Source organism: Bos mutus, chromosome 16 (assembly GCF_027580195.1).
Source record: "Bos mutus isolate GX-2022 chromosome 16, NWIPB_WYAK_1.1, whole genome shotgun sequence".
Taxonomy (NCBI): Eukaryota; Metazoa; Chordata; class Mammalia; order Artiodactyla; family Bovidae; genus Bos; species Bos mutus.
In genome coordinates, this window is record NC_091632.1 from 69,702,965 (window position 1) to 69,708,175 (window position 5,211).

General features: G+C 33.7%; 1 non-coding gene across 1 annotated transcript; it reads left to right on the top strand.

The window, feature by feature from the left end:
* The first annotated feature begins 2,300 nt into the window (after positions 1–2,300).
* LOC138991329 (U6 spliceosomal RNA) lies at positions 2,301–2,408 on the top strand. The gene has a single exon (XR_011467350.1). It is a non-coding gene; the product is annotated as a U6 spliceosomal RNA (small nuclear RNA).
* The last annotated feature ends 2,803 nt before the right edge of the window (positions 2,409–5,211 follow it).

The following is a 5,211-nucleotide window of genomic DNA, read 5'->3' on the forward strand; positions in this document are numbered from 1 at the left end:
ATTTCACATGAATATTGAACCTAGTAAAATCTAAAGTATAAATAAATCCATATTTTAATTGTCTTCCTGAACATTTTTGGAGTACTTTAAAATATTTTAATTCTAGTGAATTTTCTACAGATTATAATTTAGTCTTCTCATATTTTTTATATTTTAATATTTGTTATTTTTATGGTTTTTTTTTAATGCAGTTAATGATTATGCAATATTTAAATTTCCCTAAATTTTTCTTTGGTTACAATTGATTCCTGCCTATCAGTCCGTCCTTTCTGATATTATATTCCTTCTTCTTTTTTTTAATGTTAGTCATATTTTTATTTATTTTATTTTATTTTTAACTTTACAATATTGTATTGGTTTTGCCATATATCAACATGAATCCATCACAGGTATACACGTATTCCCCATCCTGAACCCTCCTCCCTCCTCCCTCCCTATACCATCCCTGTGGGTCGTCCCAGTGCACCAGCCCCAAGCATCCAGTATCGTGCATTGAACCTGGACTGGCGACTCGTTTCATATATGATATTATACATGTTTCAATGCCATTCTTCCAAATCATCCCACCCTCTCCCTCTCCCACAGAGTCCAAAAGACTGTTCTATACATCAGTGTCTCTTTTGCTGCCTCTTTAATTATCTGTTAGTTAAGGCCATTTGATAATAAACTCTATCTAGCCTTTTTCTTTTTCCCTGAATATATTTATATTTCAACCTCATCCCAAAATAAAATTCCCTGAAGTTAAACCTTTAGGCTAAAAGATATTTTCTATCATCATTAAACTTATTTTTTTTTGTTTGCCCTATTTTTCTTCATCTCTTATTAGTTTTATTTGTTTTTTAATATAAAATTTCCATATTTCTGGATCTTTTATAGATATTTACTTTATCTTTGATGTCCTGCAGTTTCACTGAAATGGTTTTTGTGAACTTTCATTTATTTTGCTTGTATTTTCTAAGTTTTCTTAAATCAAAATGAAAATGTATGACCAACCTTTATACTTTGATCATTATTCCCATTACCATTTGGCATCATTCTCTTTTCCCTGGGATTCTGATTAGATGTGTAGTATAAATTATTTCTCTATTCTCCATGTATCAACATTTCTATCACATCTTTTTGTTCTATAGATCTTACATCATTTCTGAGTCATTTCTTCCTATACATGATCTTTCAGGTGTTTCTTGTCTGCTATTCTGTGTTTCCCCATTTGGTTTTTTAATTCAGTTTCATTATGTATGCATATGTTGAGAAATTTTATTTGATTATTTTCTCCTACGCCTGATGAACTTTATAGTCTATTTTTCCTATGCTTCCTATTTTATCCAAACATACACATTCAACTGATCTTCAACAAGGGTGTCAGGTACATACAATGTGAAAATGATAGTCTCTTCAATAAATGGTGCTGGGGAAACTGGATTACCACACGCAGAAGAATGAAACTGGATTTTTGTCTCATGCCATATACATAAACCAACATAAAATAAATGAGCAATTTAAGCACAAGATTTGAAATTATAATACTAGAATGAAACATTGGATAGATATAGTCATTTTTTCCATGCAAACTATTTTCCTCATTTTTGTTATAGTCTACTTAGTGCTGAACATGTTTCCATTTTTATTTTACTTTGTAGGGAAAAGCATTTTACTTTTCCTTAGAAAATGTTTATAAACAATTGAATGTTTGACCATAAAATTGAGGACAAAATTTTGAAAGAGTGTTGGAAATCCATTTTAAAGAGTTAGCAAATACAGGTTGTGCTGAAATATTTTGACAATAATTCAACTACTGCAAGTACGATTGATGCTCCATTTTTAGTTGCATAGCTTTTTGTTTTAAAGTGTTTAGTGCCTATATATTATGACCATATATCATGCATTGTGGGATGAATTGTAAGTAACATTAACAAAGCCTTGGTCCAAATTCTCCACTCAAAGGACTTGAAAAATAAGGTCATGGACATTAGTAACCATATTACACAATAAAAATGAACAGCATAATTTGACAAAAATAAATAGGAAAAACTTGAAATATAGGCTAAATTAGTGAGTTATATGAACAAAAAAAGACTCACCTTCTAGACAATGTACATAAACACAAAAATAAACAAATGGGACCTAATTAAACTTAAAGTTTTTGCACAGCAAAGGAAATAAGGTGAAAAGCAGCCCTCAAAATGGGAAAAAGTCATAGCAAATGAAACAACTGACAATAATTTATTTCCTAACTATACAAGTAGCACATGCAACTCAATACCAGTGAAACAAACAACCCAATCAAAAAGTGGGAAAGAGTGTTCACTTCATCAACACATGTACTAAAATTGAAACAATACAGAGAAGATTACCATGGCCCCAAGCACAAGAATGACAAGCAAATTTGTGAAGTGTTCCATAATTAAAAAAAAAAAAAAGTGGCAAAGTGACTTAAATAGATACTTATCCAAAGAATACATACAGATAGCTAATAAACACGAAAAGATGCTTAATATAGCTCGCTATTAGCAAAATGCAAATCAAAACTACAATAAGGTATCGCTTCACACTAGTCAGAATGGCCATCATCAAAAATGTCTACAAACAATAAAGGCTGCAGATAGTGTAGAGTAAAGGGAACCCTCTTGCAATATTGGTGGGAATGTAAATTGACATAGCCACTATGGAAGACAGTATGGAGACCCCTTAAAACCTAGGAATAAAACCACCATATGACCCAGCAACCCCATTACTAGGCATATACCCTTAGGAAACCAAAATTGAAAAAGACACATGTACTACAAAATTCATTGCAGCACTAGTACCATAGATAGGACATGGGAGCAACCTAGATGACTATCAACAGATGAATGGATAAAGAAATGCTGGTACATATATGCAATGGAATATTAAACTCAGTCATGAAAAGGATTGCATTTGAGTCAGTTCTGATGAGGTGGATGGACCTAGAGTCTATAATACAGAGTGAAGTAAATCAGAAAGAGAAAAACAGTATCATATACTAATGCTACTAATGCATATATATGGAATTTAGAAAGATGGTACTGATAAAATTATTTGCAGGGCAGCAATGGATACACAGACTTAAGGACACAGTGTGGAGGAGGGAGGAAGGAGAGGGTAGGATCTATGAAGAGAGTATCATGGAAACACACATCACTGTATTTAAGACAGATAGCCAATGGGAATTTGCTATTTGACTCAGTGAACTCAAACCAGGGCTCTGTAACAACCTGGAGGAGTGGGATGGGGAGGCAGTTTCAAGAGGGAGGGGCCATATGTATATCTATGGCTGATTTATGTTGATGTTTGGCAGAAACCAACACAATATTGTAAAGAAATTATCCTTCAATTAAAAATCAATAAATTAAAATTTAAATAAAAGAAAAAAGCAAGGATACAACATCAGTCCTGTGTGCTTTGGAATTCAGGTGTGATTTAAACAAGTGTTGGACAAAGGAGAAAATGAACTGCTTTGAGTTAGAAAAGGTTGGAAATGAAATAAACAAAAAACATGTTGGATTTATATGAGGATAAATAATAGTAAAATCTAATAAATCAGGGAAGAATGCTGACTATGAAGACAGAGCCATACATGACCTTGAGCAAATGCACAATAGTTGTAAAAAACAAGGAACAATTAAATTAAACATGTGTCAACTGAGTGACTGTTTTGTGCCAAACATTTCACTAGGTTCAGAGTTTAGATTGATGAATGAAAAAATCCATACTCTCCAAGGGGTAGAAATCTAAACCATGAGCTAAAGAAGTAAATCACCAATTACCAAACAGCAGGATTAATGCTTACACAAATTCAGTAGTTGCTTAGGAGCCATAGAAGAAAGTGCATACCTCCACAAGTAGGCTTAAGTATATATGATTGTATATTTCTATTTATATTAATTCATTGTCCTACAGTTAGCATTAAATTATAATTTTTCTAAGGCTTTTGGTATTTGGAGCTTACATTACTTAGGATAACAGAATATGTCAGAATATTTGGCATTACAGTAAGTGTTTAGTGTATACCAAAGATGTAAATGATTTTAAAGAAGAGATATCAGAAAAAAGAGGGGGTTGGAGAACAAAAGGAGAAAGAAAAATAAGAGAATATGTAGTGCACTCAACAGAGTATAAAATGTAGCTAAAATAAATAGGACCTTGATATTTATGCCTTCCTGCTATTCTGTAATAACTCATAATATTTACTGATAAATTAAATCATTTATCCATGCATACACATGCAGATTGTACATGTGTATGCCTGTATATGTGCATGCGTGTACCCATGCTGACATACATATATAATACTCCATTCATTCATTAGTCTGTTACCAATTTACTGATACGTTCAAACATTTATTCATAGAACTCGTGTTATATTAGGAGTTTTATATATATTAAAGAAGGCTGAGGGCCAAAGAATTGACATTTTCAAACTGTGGTGTTGGAGAAGACCCTTGAGAGCCCCTTGGATTGCAAAGCAATCAAACCAGTCAATCCTAAAGGATATCAACCCTGAATATTCATTGGAAGGACTGATTCCATAGCTCCAATACTTTGACCACCTGATGTGAAGAGCTGACTTACTGGAAAAGACCCAGATTCTGAGAAATATTGGAGGCAGGAGGAGAAGGGGACAACAGAGGATGTGATGGTTGGATGTCATCACTGATTCAATGGGCATGAGTTTGAGCAAACTCTGGGAGATGGTGAAAGACCGGGAAGCCTGGCTGCAGTCCACAGGGTTACAAAGAGTTGGATACGACCTAGCAACTGAACAGCAACAAGGAGCTTTCTTTATTTTTTCTATTTTAATTTTAATAAGGTACGAATGCATTGACCTTAACAAAAGAGTTAGTTATTTTACCAACAAAAGTCATTTATTCTGAAATAGCAGAGAACTGCAATTCGGGACAAGCAACCTATGGTGAACTATGGTAACAAGTCCTGAGAACAGAGGAAAGGGGCTTCCTTTGCAGCAGTCCCCAACTTTATTGGTACCAGGGACTGGTTGCGTGGAAGACAACTTTTCCATGGACTGGGGTTGAGGATGGCTTCAGGATGATATAAGAGCATTACATTTATTGTGCTCCTTATTTCTATTTCTATTATTTCAGCTCCACCTCACATCATCAGTCATTAGATACTGGAGGCTGGGGACTCCAGCTTTATAGGACAAAGGAAAAAAATGAGGACGGCTGTGAT